This window comes from Podarcis pityusensis (genome assembly GCF_964106645.2).
Source record: "Podarcis pityusensis genome assembly, chromosome: 2".
NCBI lineage: Eukaryota > Metazoa > Chordata > Lepidosauria > Squamata > Lacertidae > Podarcis > Podarcis pityusensis.
Window position 1 is genome coordinate 49,312,635 of NC_138029.1, and position 22,631 is coordinate 49,335,265.

The window sequence follows — 22,631 nt, forward strand, 5'->3', positions numbered from 1 at the left end:
CCAAAGAAGCCCCTGGAAGATCTGAATTGTTTTTAGTTGAATTCCTTCAAACACATAAAATACTGTATTTCAGTGTCCTGCCAATGCCAACTGTGCTCTAAGGAATGTTTTTAAAAATGACCTTCCACAGGATGACAGGTAAGCATTTATATATGGTAGAAAATAATGTAGCCTTGCTTCTCCAAGCATGTTCTGTAGCTTTTCATCTGTATTATTGAAATGTTGTTCATATAAAATACACAGGCTAAGGTAGCACAGGTAAACCAAGGTTATGACTAAGGATAGAGCTATAGAATAAAAGCATTTGCACATGTCATTTTAATGTCTTGTTTTAGTATATTTCTGAAGGGTTTCAAGTCAAACACAACTGCTTGGTCCCCCCACCCCCACCCCCCCAAAGTTAAATCTGGTTTTCATTTCCTTATTTGACCGAGTTCTCTCATAACACTCTGGCAAAGGGAAATTGTGTATGCCATTTCTCTATTGAATTGGAGCAGGATTATTGAATTATATATACACACACACACTGTATAGATTTTTCAGACTCAAAATAAAAAATAGCTCTGTAGTAAGCTGTCATTTGAGTTACAGTAAAAAAATAAAGAAATGCTGCTGTTTGGCAAAATTAAACCTGCTCAATAAAAAAAAAGAATAGTGAGAATGCTTAAAGCATCTGTGTCAAACACTCACCTTGCTGGAATTGCCTCACAGAATTCAACAAGGCCATTACTGTATTCTCTGAAGGTAGGGTTAAAGGTAGGATCTTGACATCTACAGAGGACCTAAGTTCCTGTGGTGCAGACACTTCTTCACATGAGTATAGTAAGGGCCAAGCTAGGTGTTAAGGGAAGTGGTGAGCGCCCTTAATGTTACGCAAATCCACTGTGTGTTTGTGTTGTGGGGGGATCCAAATCGGTCCTTTCAACCATGCTATTCGTCTACCCAGAATCACTACTTACAGCAGCCCTGTGCACATTTCAGAGACAAAAAGCCATTTTGGGGGGTGAGTTTTGGTAGGAAAATGGCGTGTTCCTGGTAGCAATCCGGATTCTATCCAACCCCACTTGTGGTTTTTTGTTTAGAAAAGAGAGAAGAGTAGTGCACTTAAATGTCATGCTTACTGTAAGTCTGCTTACCTATCTCAAGGGACAGCAGCGTTGCAGGCTGGTCGTCACTACCCAGAACACTCCCCTGGCAAGGATAGCACCGGCTTCCTTCAGCCAGTGGGAATCCTTATTGGGCTTCCTAACCAGCTAGGGAACTAGATCATAGCCACCTGCTTATTTTGCCAATGGCAGGCAACTCCAGGGACGTACACTCCTCAGGGGGGCCTTTAGGCTCCACTTGGGTCTGCACCTCGAGCATTTAAAGAGGCCTGGCATCCTCCTCCAGGGCAGTTCCTTGTCAGGTCACCCACCCACTTTCTTCATTTTTTTTTGTTCCTGTTATGTTAATGAACTTGCACAAATGTTGGTCACCAAATGTTGGGGCCAGGCAGGAAATTGTCCTTCAGACCAATTGGCTCTGTCTGGGGTTTTTGCCTACCTCAAATCAGTTGTTACAACTTTGGCAGTTTAGGCTTTGGGTTGGCCTTAGTCTCGGTGAAGAGGAGGTTATAAGCCTCTGCCTGCCTCTCCAACAAAAATGGGTATCCCATTAAAGGAATCCAGGAGGAGGTCTTCTGTCCAGATGTCCAGTTGGGGAATAGGGCCACAGCACTCCTCAGGGTGGGGCTCCCACAGGAAGTAATCCTACTTGATATATGTCATAGGTCCTCCTTGCCTCAGGAGCAACCCCCTCTGAGGGATTGCTAGTGGTTTTGCCAAACCCATTGCATCTGTAATCAATAAAAGTTGTGGCCTTATTTGACCCCAAACCCATACATTCTTATCATGAATGAGCCAGCTCCCAGGGAAGGTGTGCAGACAGCTGAGAACCTGGTCTCCTGACAATTCTGTCCCCTCTGGTTCTTGTCCTAGATTGGGAGGCAGAGGGGGTGGTAGCACCTGGGCACACATTTACTTTGGCTCTTACTGTTCCACATTTGCTGTCTGACAACATATGCCTCTCATCCTGAGAAATGGCTGCAGATGGTTCTTAGACCCTATTTCTGTCCAATTAAGAAACTGAGAAAACTTTGGACAAATGCAGGGCTTCAAGAGTGAGGTCTCAAATTAAACAATGGTGCTTTGGAATAGATTCTCCGGTCCAATACGTTTTGGACTATGTTGGTAATTCATCAGGAAAGAATATACTGAGATTACAATAAGCTTCAGAGTCACCAATCTTAGCCTTGTATGGAAATAACAAAACAGATTTACCTGCTTATTCTTTGAAAATATTCCCTGATGAATAAGTGCTGGAGTTCAAAATATATTAGAAGCCAAGAGACTTACTCTGTGGTACATTTGCAAACATCTTTCCATTCTTTTCACAAGAGTTAAAGGCACAATGTTGCTCTTACGTTTACATACATTGGGAAAATATTTAACGTTTTAAAAAATGGAGAGGGTTAAATAGTTAACTGCTAGTTAGCAGCTACTAAAATCTACCATTTTAAAAGACTGGAGATATTTAGGCAGTACTGATGACTAGTTAGCAGCTGCTAATATCAACTGTTGTTTCCGACACTCAAAAAGAAAAAAAACTGTTCTTTTGCACTAAAACTGCTGTTTCATCTTATTTTGTTCAAGCAACTAATGCAAATGCTGTTATGCACCATTCTTGCACAGCATGGAACAGGAAATGTCCTATGATCTGGGGGTATGCATCATTTGCTGCATGCTGTGAAAGAAACCTCAAATGCTGCCCTTCATTATCTCTAATGGAATCTCAAGGTCAATGGCCAGTCATAAATGTCCACTTTAAATAAAATATTAGAAGTCCCCTGTCCAATGCCTTTTTATACTGGTTTCTAGGGAGACTAGAAAAGGGTTTAGCTCTTTTAAAAATTATCATACATTTGAGGACTGAACACAGAGATTGATTTACCTCAAATGTACATTTCATATCAGGAAAATGAATAAATTTTTGGCAGAGAATTTCCAGGGCATAACACAAGCAACTCCTACCAAACATAGTGAAAAACAGCAACATTTGCTCCCCCTAAGTGAATCTTTCAAGCCTGACTCAATCACCTATATATCGCCAGCCCTTATCTCCAGAGAAGCAAAGGAAATTGTAATGGTTTGACAAGGGGACAGAATAAAGCATGGGGATGACCCACGATGGATTAAAAGGTAGATTTATTCAAGGCTTTATTAAAACCGTGCCCAAACTGGAAACCCCTAAGTTAAGCTTATGCTAACAGCATTGGGTCAGCGTAGCATAACTGCTAAGTCTGAGCCATCATAGACTACAAAGACTGGATGGCCCCAGTAGCTTTTGGTGTAGGATTACAGTTTGTCTGAGAGAAGCAACAGAGGGGGAAAGTCCTTTTGCAAGAAGTTTGGAAAGGTGAACCCCATTCAGCCTTGGTAACCTTCAAGGGAGCAGGAACTGGAACTCTAGACATGGAAGGTTGTGATTCCTTTAGTCTTGCCACAACTTCAGCAGCAGCGGGGAAACAGCTCTTCAGGGGGAGCCCCACCCTTTTGGTTTCTACCTTAGTTACAAGGTAGCTAAGACTTTGCATAATAAAGATTGCCTTGAGCTGAGAGGGAGAGTATTTTAGGTGCTGCCTGTGAGCTCATAAATTTCTTGCCAGCGGGCCTTGGCTGAGCAGGTGAAGGAGCTTGTAAAACGGGGCAAGACTTCAGCTGAGAGTTGGTGCAGGACAGCCTGTTTTATTCAACTGAGCATGCAAGGTATGAGCAGGGGCTGGCTGAGGGGTGGACTTGTCTTTGGGGTGGGGGTGGAGAGCAGCTCAGAGAAAAGGGGTGGCTGCGGTGGCTTCCTGGAGGATTCCCAAGGAGAGGAGAGGAGAGGAGAGGAGAGGAAAGGAAAGGAAAGGAAAGGAAAGGAGTGGAGGCTGAGGGAACATTCCACAAGGGAGGGTATTCTAAAAAGGGTGAGAGGCTGCCAGCGCTGCAGGCAAGGGTGACATAACTGGGTTTCTGAGCGCCACAGGGGTGCCACAAAAAGAATGTTAGTCAAGGGAGCTGTGAACTGGAAAAGACTGAAAACCTCTGCCATAAAACCATCCTCATCCGAGGATGAAAGAGAGAGAAAAAGCTGGGAGGGATCTGTGAACTTAAATCATCCCTTGAGCTGGAGAAAATGAAAGGAAAGCCTCTGGAGAAGAGGAGGGCCGCAAGTGGCCAGGGGAGGGTTGGCAATGTCTTACCCTTTCCCCTAACAGATGCCTTCTGCTTGATTCAGCCTCCCTTTGTCTGGCTTCTCCTAGCATGCTGGTGTGCTGTTGCTGTCTCCAAGACAAGATCAACATTTTTCTTCTTCTGTTTAGCCATGGAAGACTTCTCAGGGGCAGTGGGGCCCATGAATAACTGGACCTGCTGGACTTCCATCATGCTGGTAAAGGGCTTAGACCATGTAGGCCAGAAGACAACAGATAGAATTATGTATATAAGAATGGAAAAGGGAGCTCAGAAGACTGTGAGTAGACTCACTGGAGCGACAAACCCTGAGGCTGTGGGACTGAGAAAAATAGAACGCCGGAGTGACTGGTGAGGCCATAGACAGGGCAAAGGATCTTCCCTTTTCCTATTCCTTTAAAACAGGGGTCAGCAACCTTTTTCAGCCTTGGGCTGGTCCACCGTCCCTCAGACCATGTGGTGGGCTGGACTATATTTTGAAGGGGAAAAAATGAACGAATTCCTATGCCCCACAAATAACCCAGAGATGCATTTTAAATAAAAGGACACATTCTACTCATGTAAAAACATGCTGATTCCCAGACCGTCTGGGGGCCGGATTGAGAAGGCGATGTGGCCTACAGGCCTTAGGTTGCCTACCCCTGCTTTAAAGGTTCAAATGCTTCTTCCTCTCTTTCTTGCCCGACAGAACAGGCAAAAAAACAACCACCGCCAAGCCGTGTGTGTGTGAGAGAGAGAGAGAGAGAGAGAAAGAGAGAGAGAGAGAGAGAGACAGACAGACAGACAGAGAAACCAAAAGAGTAGGGGAAAAGAACACAGGGAATCTGAGGCAATTTTTTTGTCTTTTTCTATTAAAAAAAAAGGAAAGGAAAGGAAAGGAGACTAAGGGAAACTGCTATCAGTGGAGCCAAGAAGAGATCTGGAGAAAAAAAGTAAATATAGTGAAGAAAGGTAAGTAAACATGACAGAAAAAAGGAGCAAAGCAAAGGTGAGCTGCTTGTAAGAGGAAGGAGAAATACTGATTGGGAGCGAATCATATCCCTGAAGAATTTTCCTTCTGCCTTGTTATCAAGACAGATACAAAGCCCAACCCACCAACACTGCAACATTCCCCTGAAATTTATCAGGGACACATTTATTCTCCCCCCTCTCACATAAGTTATCAGTGCTCTTTTCTGGGGGGACACTGGCATACACATACCCCTAAACATTTTGTGAATCTTAGTTTAGCCTTATTGAGGGGCAGTATTTCAATATGAGTAGGAAAATGAGAGTACCCCTAAACATTTTCTTAGACACACACACACACCAAAAAAAAAGTGCTGAATTATCATACTGGATCTGGTGCCTGACCACCTGCTTGTAATTACTAAGATTTTCCAAATCTTCTCAGTCTTTCTTCTTGAAATTTGGTTTTATAGTGTATGGCATACAATGCTAAGGTCTTGTTTGTCTACTTTAAATGCAGCAGAGCAGGATGTTCATAAACCTGTTTACCGCCCTGCTGGAAAGACAGTGCTAACAATAACTTATGACTGCTGACTGTGATCCATGCTGTCCAGCTATATGCGTACCTCTGATCCCCCTCTGTGTCCTCCCCACGAAGCAGCCATGAAGAGCTGTCATCATGTCAGTGCAATAATTTGGCTGCTGTAGGTGCAGCTGCAGAGCTAATGTTTGACAACTTCCTTTGGCAGCACAGCCCTGCTCTAAACAAGCTTATTGTTTCATCTTTTACAGAGAAGCTTTTTGCAATTCTGAGAGATCAGTCCTAGGGGACACAAGCTGAGCAACCCCTGCTGGAACTTTACAAACACACAGAAAGCTGTCAAACAATTAAACCACACCTCCACTGTCAAAGGCTCAGAGCTCTCTTTTCTTTCAAGCCTACTGCTGAGAGAGCTGCTGCTTAACAAAGGTACTTCAGGGATCTGACAAAGCGGCAACCTTCAAGCTTTGCCTGATACAGAACAAGTGTACATTGCTAAAGGAGTTCACATGATACGCAGCAGACCATAAATATTTATTTGCCATGACAACTAAACTGAACCAAGGCCAGAATCTTTATTCATACTCCAAATAAGCCACTAATCTGAATGAACATAATAACATCAACGTGCTCCCTAGTAACTACCCAAAAGCTGCCTGCTTAAATCAGTAATAGTTCCCATCCCAAAAGTTTACATCTTATATGAGGATGAGAAGAGGGAGCATTAAAGCTTCCACCTTATATCTAACTTCCCAAGTCCCAGGTAGGTGACCAGCTGGGAAAGCCCAGGGGATCAGATAGACAACACCAAGCTATACCAGCCCTAGGAGGTTGCTCCACAGCAATCCATCATCCTGAGCCCATCTCTGCCTAGCTACATTCCCTTCCTCCTAACATTTACTCATAAGTTCTACTGTAGTCTGTGGGGCTTGCTTCCAGGTAAGGGTGCATAGGTCTGCAGTCTAAATCTGTATCAAGCATATACAAAGTGCGATTTGAAAAACAAAACAACAACATCGCTCCATCATAACATAAGAACATAAGCATTTTCTTGATATACCAGCCTAAGGTACATCAGAGTTTGCAATAGGAATAGTGGGTGCAGTATGAATACAAAATCTTCGGTTAGCAAAGCACAGGCTACAGTAGCTATTCTTTGACTACATGCTCATGATCTGTTACAAGGCAAAAGAGAAAGATATACCCTTCTATAATTCATTGGTAAATGTGGTAAAATGAGAAAGGGGGGGAGGAGGAATGAAGAACAAAGAAGATTAGTTCATTTTATTGCTAATCGGGGGAAATCCTCTAGTCTTACAGCAAGTCACATTAGTACTGTCCCTATCATAGACTTCCACAGGAAACTAATTACTGGCAGCAATTTCCACTTAAATTACATATAAGAAGCAGTTTGGAATTTAAAAAGAAATGGGTAGGCATCATGAGAATGTTTTGCGTAAGTCTGCGAAGCCAAAATAGCTGTCAACTCTCTTCTTACAGCACATCTCTCACAAGCCATGGCACATACATACATACATAAAATGTATGCTAAACTACAGGGTGTACGAAAGCCAGTGGTAACAGTTCCAAAGTTGTATCACTGAACCTTTTGAAACTATTCATCACTGCATCAGATTTTATCTTTTTTTACTTCTAAGTTGGAAAAACTGTCATTGGAAAGTGCCCAGTAACAAAAACAAAAGCAAAAACCATAAATCCAGTGTATTATTAACAGAGTTCATTATTAACAGCCAAACAAAATACAGAGAATTTGTAAATGGATGGAAACATATGGATTACAGATCCTGCTGTCTGGAACGGACACTTTGCAAAACACAGTGCAACAGATATCTATGGCAGATAAAAATGTTGTGCATTATTTTAAGCAGCTACAAACTACAAGCAGTGGGAAGACACAGTATTTTATTTTTTTCTACTTTATTTTATATTGTCATGTAGGCAATCAAATTCATCTGATGCATGTGTCAGGTCAAGTTGTTGAAAGCTTTCACCCAGTGGATTTGTACATACAGTGGAACCTTGGGTTGTGAACATGATCCATGCGGGAGGCACGTTTGCAACCCTCAATGTTCGCAATCTGCAGCGCCACCTCTGTGCATGCACAGGTCACGATTCAGCACTTCTGTGCACATGCAAAGCGCGATTTAGCATTTCTGTGCATGCGCGAACGCCAAAACCCGGAAGTAACCCGTTCCAGTACTTTCAGGTTCGGCGTGGTGCGCAACCCAAAATCACATAACCTGAAGTGTCTGTAACCCGAGGTACCACTCTACATACATTCATGCATCCATACATAATTTTATTTGGATGCTGCCTTTCCAGAGTTTGAACCATGTTCAAGGCAGCTTACGACATAGAAAAAAATGCATAACTACAATACAACATAGGCAATAAATAAAACGTTTCAGAATGTCTGCAAATGATTCTCTTCTTGCTTTTGCAATCTTAATTGATTTCTTTGTATCAATTATGCTCATTGAGTAATGAAATATATATAAAGTAAAAGTGAGAAATAAATTTTTTTTAGCTAAATCAGAGAGTTTTGGGGTGTGTTTTTGTTGTTGCGATTGTTGTCCAGACCATGGCTGCTGTTTGCCTCTGGATGGACGCTGCTGTAGGCAAATTTCCTCCCAGAACAAAAAAAGAACAAAAGTATTTGCCTTCCCCATGACTAAAGAAAGAAAAAACAAGCACACGTGACACAATTGCCATGATACCACATCTCGCATGGGAAAGCCCGTAGGGTGCTATGGCAAGAGTGGTGGACTTGAATATGAGAAACTGAAACCCCTCCTATGGTGCAGTAATAAAACGCTAGCACATTTGCAAACCTATGCCGGGTCCAGTATGGTTTCAAATTGGATGAAAGACCGCATTGCAGGAGTTGGACTAGATGACTCTCGAGGCCTTCCAACTCTATAGTTCTATAATTATATGATTCATTTCCACTCAGCTGTGAAGTTCATGGGTGGCTTCCCTTAACTTTAAGCCATGATTTGACCTTCAGTGAGGAAGACCCAACTATCATAAATAAACTGGGTGAGATCATACAATCTGAGAAATTCCATGGAAAAAATTCTGCTGAGCATGGTAGAAGCCTGGAATGACAGCATTCGGGAGTAATCAAGACTTTCCCTCACCCACTCTCCCTTATCTATCGTCACCAACAAAAACAGGTTTGTCTGAATTATAAAAGCATAACAGTCTGCATTGCCCAGAACACAGAGCGTTTCACCATAATTACTGTGGTAAGGGAAAATAGGGATATGCACTCTTATTTGGTTTCATTTTTCATTTCCAAGCTTTCATTCTGGCACAATACTTGGGTAGCAACCTAAGTGCTTCAAAATGACACGTTGTTCTATATAATCTCAGTAATTAGTAAGGTTAAATTGACATACTTAGAGGCATCCAAAATTCCCCAAGGGAAGTGAGGTAAGTAAATACAAAGTATAATTACTGAAGTGGTCCTGTATGTACTGCTCTGGAACTTGATATTTTATTTGTGCTAACTATGCTTTTAGTAGCAAAAATGATTAAAGAGTAGAAAAATTAAATAATCTAGCAAAAGCAAAGTGCTATGTAAATCATCTTGAAAGTTTTTGTTTATGCCTCTATGCAACAAGCTTTGCTTTCCGCACTGGCGGCAATCAGCAGGTAACATTATGGGCAGGCTTGTAACACAGAACCGTTTGAAACTAAAGCTTCACTTTATTCACACAAATACAAAAGCTACTTTATATCTCAGCTTAGCCTTTAAAAAAAAGCAAGGTAGGTAAGAACCATTCTGGTAGGTAAGATTAAATAAGTGCCTGAATCATTACACTTACTCTCAACCTAGCATCCCTGATTAAAGCTATCCTAGGCTAAGCCTCTAATTAATACACAATAAACTTACATATAACAATATTTAAGCAGAGTGCAGCCTTCGTTGACTTTAGATACCTCAGTTATAAGACCCAGTGAGGAAAGTCATCCATATCAGATGACAGTGTAGCACACTGAAGGGGACCTGGTAATTTATAGCTATCCTCTCACTGCAGTAGCAAGAGGAAGGACACTCAGTTAAAAGGACAGAGGTACAAGGCTTGGTAAAAGGTTTACATCCTTTCCCAGGAAGTAAACTAAGACAAGGACAGAGCCATTTTGGGACAAATAATGGCTAAAGAATAAGCTTGCTTCCATAAATGCTGTCCAAAAGATTTTGCTCCAATTGCCAGTTGGACTAGTATTGCCATAGCAAAGGGGAAGGGCATTCTGGTAGTTGTCACCAGTCAGAAGTACAAGGGCTACTGGGTTGTGCCTTATGTTTAACTGAAATGTAGCCAGCGGTGTTGTTAAAACAAACAAAGCTGATTTTGCGTCCCCTTTCTTGTGATTTATTCAGAGTCAGATCAACACAGAATTGGAAGTACGTAAATGCAGACAGGACAAACATTCCATTCATTCATTCTGATTATTTGATTCATTGTAGGGAGCAAAACAAGAATATTTGTGGTGCCATTTAACAGGCCTGTGCTAAGGAAGTTAGGGTGGGAGATTTTGTTTTGTTTTGGTGTATTATCATCTGTTATGAAGCTTGACAATGGATTATCTCGCAAAAAGCATACTGTGCTTTTTTTCATGCTGTTCCAGAAGGTCCCAACCCTCCATAGCAACTTTTCTGGAGGTGCTGGTAAGGTCAAATCACCTCCCCAGTCCTTCCTCCAACATAAGCAAAACTCTGCAAAGCACAACTCTGGATCCAACCCATTATGTGTAATTAGATGACCTTACAGAGTATGGGCAGAATATCATAATCTAAGATGACCTACATATTTTATATTTTAACATGGGAGTTGAATAATATTGAAGGCAACAGGGTTCTCCAATACAAGCTCATTTCCAGTTTGAGAGCAGCCTTAGTTCCATTTGACACAGCAGATGTAAAGCCTTGTTGAGAGAGTGCAATATAAATAGGTTAAATAAACTTCAGACATATAATGATTGCACTCCAGTTTGAAAGCATGACTTAAAATAAAGCTGCAGGCTGACTGTACTTCTAACTTGTCCCGAGCGCCACAACAAGGAAAACTTACTATTGTTCAAATACTCACTAGTAGCACAGAGAATATACTGTATACAAAATGAGGATGATCCATAAAATCAAAGATGCATAAAAGTTCAAGGTGCCCATATATTCTAAAAGGAAGTGTTGTGGTGGTGAAATATTCATTTTCAGGGCAGGATACAAAATAATACAACAAACAATACAAATAAACAAACAACAGAATAAAACAGATGTCAATGTAATCAAAACCACAAATTAAAAGCTTGGGAAAGTAAAAGAGCCTTTGGCCGGATAAAAAAGTCAGTAAAATAGGTGCCTAATAAGCCTCCCTGAGGAGAACATTCTATACTATTGTTGTTGTTTGCTTACAATAAAACGGAATATAAACTGTAATGCATAAATAAAATAAAAATAAGCAGGATGCCACACCAGAGAAGGCCACCTTCCCAGTTACTACCCACCTCAATTCAGACAGCAGAACCTTTCGGATAACCAACTCCTATTGGAACAGGCCAACCTGTTTTGGGCTTTATAACTGTGTAAGCATTTAAGAGTGAAGTTTTCATCAGTGAGCCTAATCAGCAGTCTACTAGTTTCCCAAGAATACCAAAGCAACATATTTGCAGTCAATGACACATTAGAATAGCCTTATCTGGATGTCACCAAAGCACAGCCACACTACCCCTGTCCAATAGGGGTCACAGATGCTTCACCAGCCTTAGCTTGATAGAAAAGGCATTATGAGGCTCCCATGGAAAAGCTGGATCTACAGGCACCCACCAAACTGGACAATTTGATCCTTTAAGGCAGGGGCAGCTGCCAAGATCCCAAATTTGGCTGTGGCAGCAAAAGGGGATGGGAAACAGACACAGGGCTGGGAAACTTCCCCTTTCCAATAATCAGACTGATTGTTTGATGAGTGGACAAGTGCTATAACCCATGCCCTTGTCAGGTAACTTTCACGAATCATCTGAGGAGCAGGGCTGCCTGCCTCTGTGTGTATGTATGTGTGGCCTGTGTATGCCTGTGTCCCGTGGGCAGTCACACCCATCTCTAAAATGTAGTCTTCAGAGGGTTGGCCGAAGGTGAATATGGTTTCAGGCCAAAAGAGGATAGTCACCCTTACTACAGAGGGAGTGAAACCCCACCCAAAAGAGATTAAACCCCACCCACCCAGGCAAACAAACCACCCACCAACAGTATTCTTATCTTCTCTAGACAGAGTTTCAGGGTTTGGTTTTTTTTATTGAGACTGCATTCTTTTAAAAAGTTATTTATTAAGAAAATATGTTTACTGCTTAAAGAACATTGTATAATTTGAACACGTCCAATAAGGAGTAATATAAGCAATTTGAGCTATACAAATCTATTTGAGGATTAGCAATGTTTAAAGTTCCTGCCGTTTTCAAGTGGGTTGCAACTGAAGAGGTGATTTATGGAATAGTTTCTGCCCATTAAGTATTAGCAAATGGCCTCTCCATCCACAGAGTACTAAGCAATATTCCTGAAGCAATGAGGTAACATTTACTGGTAGGTCTTTCTGGGCAAGGATGCAGTCAAGCATTTTGACTAAATCAAAAAATGTCTGTCACTTATCCAAGGTCAAAAAACAACAACCAAGGATAAGGCAAATCGCTAGTTAAATGGGTGTCACATGGCACCTCATATGGAACTTTCAGAAAAAATAGCAGTTGCTTTCAACACAACCCAGTTGTTTACAGGAGTTTAGCTAGCACTGAAAACAAAAAGAAACAATAGATTTCTTGGTGTATTAATATCATTCAGTAATGTTTTTAGAATGATCACTGCTATCCATATATACCATTAAAACTCTTTGTATATTTGACCTCAAAATGATACTCAGTTTCATCTCAGTATTTCTGATTTAATTCAGTTCACAGGCTTGGCAATCAAGAGCTAAAGCTGTAGACCTCACAGTTAGCACCACAAGGCAACTGGCATATAATCTGAATTTTCATTTTCTTCTCCCCATGAGAGAGACCATGCACTGACAGGAACTTTAGTACATCAGCTTTCTCCCAGCTCTCCAATCTATCTGCTTGCTATAACTACTTTATTTGCCTGAACACTCATTTCCTATTTACACAGTGTTGAGGTGAAGACCATCAAGCCTATGTATACTGCCCTGAATTATTATTGTTCCACATGACTACTGAAGCAAGGTAGCACTAAGTATATTATAGCTTTTTCAGTGGTTGTTCTAATACTGTTTTTGTCTTCTTTTATGCACACTAGGGGAGAATAGCATTAGAATTTGTTAAGAAGATTACATGACTGAAGGGAAGTTTTCTTTCTGCAGTTCTCTTACTGCACATAACTGTGGCATTGTGGGAAGTCTTGCTTCTTTTCTCTCTTGCATTCTGGGAAGTCTCGCTCATAATCTTTTCTCTGCTTCTGCACAAGAGTCTGAGAATGTTCTGAACAGTTCCCATTGAGTTCATGAAACAGTGTATCCTGACCTGTTCTTAATGCATTGCTGACCACATCTACGGAACGTGATTGTTGTATTCCTTCATGTTATGTTCCTTCAATATCAATCTTTAGTTATAATTTAATTAGGAGGTTTCATGCCTGTCTAGTTCCAGCTCCGTTTCTCAGGCTTTGATCTATCAGTGATTGATGTTATATGTAATTCCCGCCTTGTACCTATGTTAACCAATCAGCAACAAGATGCTTTGTGTTTGTATCAACCAATCAGCCACAAGCACACCTGTGGCAATGTTTGTAATATTCAATAAAAGAGAGTTCCCGGGGCTCCCCCCGGAGAGACGCCTCTCATATGACACCTACCACTTGTCTGTCGTGATTTCAACCCAACATCTGGTGACCCCCGACGTGCCAGATCCCTTACGCAGCCAAGCCTCATACTTCACCCGACTGGAAAAGTCTCAGCGCGCTACTTCGTGAGTATGGGAGGGGAATTGACTAAATTCCAGAAAGAGCATGCTAAAGAATTGCTTTATTTAGTTAGACAGCGGGAGGTGGGTGTTAATATTTCCTTAAAAGAAATTGAACAATTGTTATGTGAGATTTCTTGCCAATATCCCTCCTATCCAGAGAAAGGCTCTTTGGAAGTAGAGACTTGGCAAAAGATCGGAAAAACCCTGTTTGCTGAACCTAGGACTCCGATTCATTGTCTGCTCACTTGGCAGAAATGTGCAGACGCCGTTGCTAAATTAGGGCCCCAATTCTTCGGACCCAAGGTGTCTCCCTCGGCACCTGCACTTCTAGCCATCGCAGACAATCCCCCACCTTACCCAAAGCTTTTACCTCCTTCTCCTTTGCAGCCCAGCCAATCCCTCCCTGCGTCTCAGCCTCCTCAGCCTGCATCCTCCCCCCCCATCCCTCCTCCGTCTGCCACAGCCCCTGTTTGCTCTATAGGAGCTGTGCGCGCTGCGCTCTCTTTGGCCAGGCAGAAAGGGCTCCTGTCCTTAGAGGAGGAGTCTGAGTGGCCAGGTGAAATGCCGTCTGCTTTCCCTATCACCTATTCAAACCCTGGAACTGCTCAACAGCAGGTTTTTTATGAATCGCTTTCTTATTCTGTAATGAGAGAATTAAGGAAAGCCATTGCTGATTCTGGTCTAAAATCCTCTTATGTGACAGGGATGCTAGAAGGCATAGCAACTGGTTACATTATGCTACCTCAGGACTGGAAAGACCTGATGCGCATGTTTTTGTCCCCAGCTCAGTATGTGGTGTTTGAGAGTGAATTTAAACACAGCGCATCAGCCCTGTCTGATCCGCAACATACTGCCAATGAACTTTATGGCGCTGGTCAGTTTGCTGATATAACTGCCCAGGCAACGCTGACACCTGTACATTTTGTTCGCACCGCGACCTGTGTACAACGCGCCTTTCGGAAAGTCCCTGTCTCTGGGCAACCGCTGAGCTCCTTTGTAAATATTAAGCAACAGCATTCGGAGCCATACCATCAGTTTATAGATAGATTGAAAGAATCAGTCACTAGGCAGATTGATAACACTACAGCTCAAAATGAATTGATGAAAAAATTGGCCTTTGAAAACGCAAACACCGATTGCAAGAAGGCATTGCAGTCAATCATACATCGCCCTAAATATGACCTGGCCGATATGATTCAAGCTTGTGCGGATGTCGGTAGCCAGAGCCATGCGATGTCTTTGCTTGCCGGCGCAATCCAAGCAACCACTAGGCCTACTGGTAACTGCTTTAATTGCAAGCGCCCAGGCCATTTTGCCAAGCAATGCAGAGCCCCTGGCGGGGGGGCACACAAGGATGGTGCTGCCTCTAAGGCTAAACCTTCTAAAAAATGCCCGGAATGTGGCAAAGGCTATCATTGGGCTAATCAATGCAGGAGTCCGGGAAACTCCATTGCGGCCCCACTCTCGGGCCAGGGCAATTAGAGAGTTTTCCACCTTTACTTTCTGCTGCTGCAAACTTTTCAAAAAACACACCCTCTGAATTTGCCATTGATTTGATCAATCAGGAGACCAAAGACTCTGCTTTACCTGGTGAAATTGTGCTTATGCCCACTCAATTGGCAGGCTCCCTGCCTCCTAAAGTCGCAGGTTTAATTTTACCCAAATTTTCTGCGGCAAAGGAAGGAATCCAGGTTATTCCTGGGGTTCTGGATCCTGACTATGTAAGCACAATAATGGTTCAACTCTGGAGCCATATGCCCATGCAATTAAAAAAGGGTGAGTCTTGGGCGCATTTGGTGGTGCTCCCTTCTCATCCTACTGCTTCTATTATGGATACTAATTTGCACGAGCTCTCTTCTTTCCCTCCACAGCTGTTAGCTGTAGTCCAGAGGATTGGTGAGAATAAACTTCTTCGTAAGTATAAAATCAATGGTATTGTGCTGGAAGGCTTGATTGACACAGGCGCAGACGTTTCTGTAATTTCTAGTAGTTGCTGGGACCCCACGTGGCCCCTTGAGTCTGCCTCTGCAGTCTGGGGTGTGGGTGGCCCCCAAACCTCTTCCAAAAGCGTACAGTGGCTGCCTGTTTCTCTGCCTGATAGCTCTGAAACCATTGCTTACATCCAGCCCTGTGTGCTGAAAATCCACCTCAATCTGTGGGGAAGAGACTTGCTACAGCAATTACAAGCTACCATTCAATTTAATGAGTAAGCTTGCACTTCCCCTCAGCTGGAAATCTACCAGTCCTGTATGGGTGGAACAATGGCCCATAACAGGAGAAAAGCTACTTGCTTTAAAACAATTAGTGAATGAACAATTATCGGCAGACCATATTGAGCCTTCAGTTAGCCCCTATAATACACCCATCTTCGTCATAAAAAAGAAGAGTGGCAAATGGAGATTTCTCCAGGATTTAAGGAAAATAAACCAAATCCTTGAACCCATGGGGCCTTTGCAGTGTGGTCTGCCTAATCCAAATTTAATTCCACATTCTTATCAATTGGCTATAATAGATTTGCAAGACTGTTTTTTCTCCATTCCCCTACAGGAGAAAGATCGTAAATTCTTTGCTTTTACCGTTCCTGTGTTAAATAACAGTCAGCCCACAGAACGGTACCAATGGAAAGTCCTACCACAAGGAATGCTGAATTCCCCTACCATGTGCCAACAATACATCAGCCATGGCACACCTTGCTGTTTAAGCCGTTTGTCCATCATTTTACCCAAGAAGCATCATTTATCCCGCTCTCGATATCGCTGCTCTATTGAATTGACTAATGATTGTGATGCTTTTGTCTCTTTTCCCAGTAGGTCTGAATATATCTCTTTAGTTGTTTCTCTCTTAGGAGTCCCTGGATTGGCTGTACAGAATCGTATGAACATTAATTCTTAAGCTTGTTCTGAAGCAAAAACCCTGAATTTTACTTCACAACCTCTTCACCTTTTGAATAAAGAACAGTGAACTCCACTATGGACTTTTACGAAATCGTGCTGCTATCACTATTTGCTGATGCTTCATCATTATGGCTGTGAACAAGTGAATGACATGTGTTGTTTCAATATTACTGACAATTCTAGAGCCATTCAAAGTCAAATCTCTCATTTGCAAAATCTTACACATCACATTAAACAGGACATTGGTTTTCCTGGCCTCTGGGATTCTTTCACCCAGTGGCTTACCGCTTGGTTGCCAAACCTGAATTGGCTTCGTAATCTCTTTCAATATGCTATTTTCATAATTTGTATTCTTATTTTGCTATGCTGTTTCCTTCAATGCGTTCCTAGCCTCATAAGTCTTTTCTCTCGGCTTCTCTCTCCCCCTCAACCACCCAGTAAACTCCTTGCTGCTTACTTTGCGAAATGGCAACACCAACAGTAAACTATAGGGGAGATGTGGGCGGATTTATTTTGGGCATGCGCTGGCAAACCACGTATCCTGAAGTATTTTTGTCCCATCGACCCTGGCAAGCTTATTTCGGGCATTCGCTGGCACACCACTAATCCCGAAGTATTTTTGCCTTATCTACCTAGAATGCCTCGCAAACAAGAAAAGAAAGGGGGAGATGAAGGGAAGTTTTCTTTCTGCAGTTCTCTTACTGCACATAACTGTGGCATTGTGGGAAGTCTTGCTTCTTTTCTCTCTTGCATTCTGGGAAGTCTCGCTCATAATCTTTTCTCTGCTTCTGCACAAGAGTCTGAGAATGTTCTGAACAGTTCCCATTGAGTTCATGAAACAGTGTATCCTGACCTGTTCTTAATGCATTGCTGACCACATCTACGGAACGTGATTGTTGTATTCCTTCATGTTATGTTCCTTCAATATCAATCTTTAGTTATAATTTAATTAGGAGGTTTCATGCCTGTCTAGTTCCAGCTCCGTTTCTCAGGCTTTGATCTATCAGTGATTGATGTTATATGTAATTCCCGCCTTGTACCTATGTTAACCAATCAGCAACAAGATGCTTTGTGTTTGTATCAACCAATCAGCCACAAGCACACCTGTGGCAATGTTTGTAATATTCAATAAAAGAGAGTTCCCGGGGCTCCCCCCGGAGAGACGCCTCTCATATGACACCTACCACTCGTCTGTCGTGATTTCAACCCAACACATGACCAAAGGGTGGGGGAACCAAGCCACTACAATGTTCAGAGCACTGTAGAATATGATGTTGTTACAACAGTGGTAAAGTGTGGTTGGTAACCATTAAAGCAGTAAATTATAGTTATTATTATCTCTGTCAGGGTTGGGAGACTAAGCCAGCCAGGCAAGTTGTTGAGTCTTTGGGCTTTTAAAAGCATTTTTCTTTAAAAATCGCCCTAGCTGCCATATGTCCACCTGGACGCCATTTTGAAAGTCCAATTTCTGGACGTGTCCGTGGAAACCCAGACACATGGCAGCCCTACACATAATGTCCTCAGCTGTGAGATACTCTATAATTCTACCCAGTGCTTTTTTTCCTTAAAAAATGTTTAGGGGTACTCTCATTTTCCTACTCATATTGAAATACTGCCCCTCAATGAGGCCAAACTTAGATTCACAAAATGTTTAGGGGCATGCGTACCCCCAGGAAAAAAGCACTGATTCAACCCAAAACATGGCCAACTCATATGCTGCCAAACTCGTGTGAGACATGCTTCAGTTTAAAAGCTCTACAGTGGTACCTCAGCTTACAAACACCTCGGGTTACAGACACTTCGGGTTACAGACTCCGCTAACCCAGAAGTAGTACCTCGGGTTAAGAACTTAACCTCAGGATGAGAACAGAAACCGTGCAGCTGCGCGGTGGCAGCGGGAAGCCCCATTAGCTAAAGTGGTACCTCAGGTTAAGAACAGTTTCAGGTTAAGAACAGACCTCCGGAACAAATTAAGTTCATAACCAGAGGTACCACTGTACTGGGTAAAAAGCAAACTGTGAATGCATCCACAGTTTCTCCCCACACTTGTGTATTGTTTCTTTGGATCAACAGGCATAAAGTTTCTTCTAAAATAATATAAACCCTTACTTGTAAATATTATTTTAAAGCAATTATGCTAAGGTATTTATTTTCTATATAGCAGTTTCTTTTAGCTAAAATTGAGCCCTAAATGTAAGGAGAATAGCAAAAACTGGCTCCAGTTTGAAAAATTCTGGATGAGAAAACTTTTTATATATGCCTACATGCTCTAACAGACCATCATTTTAAACAGGATTTTCCATGCACTTTTTATATAAAGAGTTACCAGTATTTCTGTCGGCATGATTGTCAAGAGAGGCTATCCTTTAGAAGACCAGAAATATGTTATTAATACAGTGCAATCATTTAAGAACAAAAATAAAATTTCTGTATCGAGCTTCTGAACACAGAAGAAACGTTCTTTTGGCAAAGCTATTGTAAAAAGACAGCTCTTTTCATGTTTGACTATCAATATCACCCAGAACACATTTCCTTGGAAGTATATGCCTTTAATTCCAGTAGCATCCTGCCAGCATCTAATTTGTCTAAGTCCTGCAAATCAATTCTGTACTCTACAAATACACTATGAAAAAAGAATAAAAACTGTAACAAGAGGTTAAGTTTTGCTGGATTAAGGAGTTCTATTTTGCTCCATTTTTTAAAAGGCTATTTACAAAACTTTTCATTTTTGTCCTTTTGTGCTTCAGTGGTAGGATAAGAATCAACTACAAAATAAACATTAGCATGCATCTAGGCATCCAGGTTAATTAAATATAACGCTAGCTTATATTATATTATTATATCCACACAGAAAGGGCATCAACCCAGAACCTTAGCAGCACATCCAGCCAAATGAATTGCTAAACTCTGAGCTGCTTTCTTTGGTTTAAGTAAATCATCTCCTCAGTTACACTGAAAGATCACGGCCACTTCGCACAATCACACAAAATTAGCAGTGAATTCAACAACAAATGTACATGGAGTCTGGAAAATATTCCACATGACATTTTAAAATAATTTGATATTTTGAATGTTATTTCTAAGGAATTAATAAGCAATTCTGTCAGACTATAGAGCTGTCTTGATGGAAAATATTTAACATATTGATTCAGATTGCTTCCAACAGCAGTTTAAACTCAAGGTTCAAATGGAATTATATCTATCTATCTATCTATCTATCTATCTAATCTACCCACCTATCTATCTATCTATCTATCTACCATGTGTTATTCAGATAGCGAACACAATCACCCCAAAGCAACGAAAAAGCAAGCAAATGTCCTAACAGTTTTAAAAGTTTCCCTCTGACTTCCAATACTTGAGGGCTTTTGAATTTCCACCTTGCTGCAGTTTAGGAGTTTCTTTTATCATACTGATGTATACACAGAACCATCAAATGTGCATGGGGAGTGCATGAGCTGCTTCTAAAGGCATGCCAAGTCCTAGAACCCTTCTTTGATTCTTCTTTCCTTCTTTCTTTCCTTCCTTCCTCTCTCTCTCTCTCTCTCTCTCTCTTACCTGTCCGTATAATTAGCTGATTTAAAGAAAGCAGTAAGGTGAGATGAAGAGGGACATGAAGAGCAGTATTAGGGGAAGCAGGAGGGAGCACATACATCTGGGAAATGAGCATACTGTTAACCTATTAGCTAACTGCGGTTTTTAAAAACCCCATTAAAATAACAAATATTGATTCCAATTTGCCTATTAGCAATTGTGGCCTCTTTAATGTGAATTTTTTTACCACTTGAGATTAGGTATGTTCTAACAATCTAATCGTTAAGTTGCATGTTTACAACCTTTTTTTTCCAACCCAAACATTTTCTGAATGAAATTTCCAATTACCACCTGCTGATTGTCTTCTGGTGTTGTGTTATTTTTGGTGTATATTTTTGCAGTTATTTTTGCTTTCCTATACACTATTCTTTTATATCATAATGTGAGCAACTTATAAATCTTTAAAAATAATATAATATTTAATTCTCAGGTACAACCTGCCGAGGGGACCAAATTTAATGTCCTTTCCCCCCCTATGATCTGATAAGAGGCAATGTTTACCCACAATTTGTATATAACAAACTACTCACTTTCCCACATTCTACTATATGTTATATGGGATATGAGTGGGGTATAGTCAAAAGAAATGTGCACTGTGAGAAAATTAAGGCCGAAGCCAAATGAATACCATATCAAAAAAAGAACATGATTTTTATTCCCAGTTATCTAAATGGCTTTCACTATAATCTTAGGTAAATCATCTACCTTTCAGCCTTACCTAGTAAAATGCTTCAAAAACTGAGGACAACAGAAGTGCTAAAAGCAGGCAATTAATTATAACTCTTTAAAAAAGCTATAAAACTCTCACTCTTTGACAGAAGTAATATTACACTGAGGCAATACAGATCCATATTAATCACATGGTAACATGAACCATTATGCTTATCTGCTTAACATGTTGTGATTAGAAAGTTTGTTGGGGAGGTTCAAATGAAAAGGTACTTTAACAAACCTGTACCCCTTGAGATAGAGTGTAAGCACGGAGAGATAAGTAATAAGATTTGATTCTCGTATATCTGAAATGTTTTTATTTATAAAATTAAATTTATATATTTTCTCTCATTTAAGGAATTCATGAACTCAAATTGCAGCTTTCAGCTTAATTAAAACCTGAATTCTCACGTTCTTAACCCGTACTATTCCTAAATTAGTTAATGCAATTATTCTGCTCTAATTTTTAAAAATTGTTATTAAAATTTAATTATCATGTCCTGTAATGGTTTAATTTATTACATGATGATCACACGGAATAATACATGTTGTGAGGTACAGTAGTCAGTCCCTGGTGGTTATAATTCAGAATTCACTATAAATGGCAAGGCAATATCCTCCAATGTCTTTTTTTAAAAAAAATAATATTTATTACTTTTCCAACAATTCAAACACACACAAAAAGAAAAAGAAAAAAGAACAACACAACACAATACAAAAACACTACACAACACACTAAACTAACAGAACAAAAACAATTTAAAAAAAAATCAAACACTTTCCATATCTTATCTTTCATTCACTTATTTCAGTGACCTCCTCACACCTCCCTTTTTGTATTCCACTTCTGTTAATTGTTTCAGCAATTCCTTTCCATCTTCCTCTGCTTTCTATCTTTTAATTATCTTAACAGATTCTAACCTTATTTTTCCCTTTAATACTCTATTAATCTATTTATACTTAATCCTTATAACATTTCTACTAAAGCCATATAACTTCATTCCAACATTTTTCTAACATTCATTAATTTTACAGTGTTTCTGTAAGTAGTCTTTACACTTTTTCCAGTCTTCTTCCACCGACTCTTCTCCCTGGTCTCGGATTCTGCCAGTCATCTCCGTCAGTTCCATATAGTCCATCAACTTCATCTGCCATTCTTCCCGGGTGGGTAAATCTTGTGTCTTCCAATACTAGGCAATATCCTCCAATGTCACAGGGGTAATCAGAAGTACTGTACAGTGGTACCTCAAGTTACAAGCGCCTCAGGTTACAAACGCTTCAGGTTACAAACTCCACTAACCTGGAAGAGTTACCTCAAGTTGAGAACTTTGCCGCAGGATGAGAACGGAAATCGTATGCCGGCGGCGCAGTGGCAGCAAGAGGCCCCATTAGCGAAAGCACGCCTCTAGTTAAGAATCGTTTCAGGTTAAGAACGGACCTCTGGAACGAATTAAGTTCGTAACTAGAGGTACCACTGTACTGTGAAAAGAAAGGCAGCATTGCACTGGAATCTAGCTTGTAGCTGGAAACAATTACAAACTGCAGGAAAATGAAACACTACCAAAGGAAAACCGCAACAACAAAACACAGGCCCGCAAATCTTTCTTACAACCAGTACAACTTTGCTTCTGAACTTGTTTGAGCAGTGTTTAAATTTCACTGCTTCAGTTTCTCATA

The 22,631-nt window shown here is 41.0% G+C and overlaps 1 protein-coding gene and 1 long non-coding RNA gene across 3 annotated transcripts in view; one reads left to right on the plus strand and one right to left on the minus strand.

Moving 5' to 3' along the window:
• The window catches only part of SLIT3 (slit guidance ligand 3), a 415,965-nt gene that overhangs the window by 217,730 nt on the left and 175,604 nt on the right, over positions 1 to 22,631 (minus strand). The gene's annotated exons all lie outside the window — the stretch shown is intronic.
• On the plus strand, positions 5,038 to 6,134 carry LOC308471367. The gene is made up of 2 exons (XR_013982922.1): positions 5,038 to 5,225; positions 6,015 to 6,134. It is a non-coding gene; the product is annotated as an uncharacterized lncRNA (long non-coding RNA).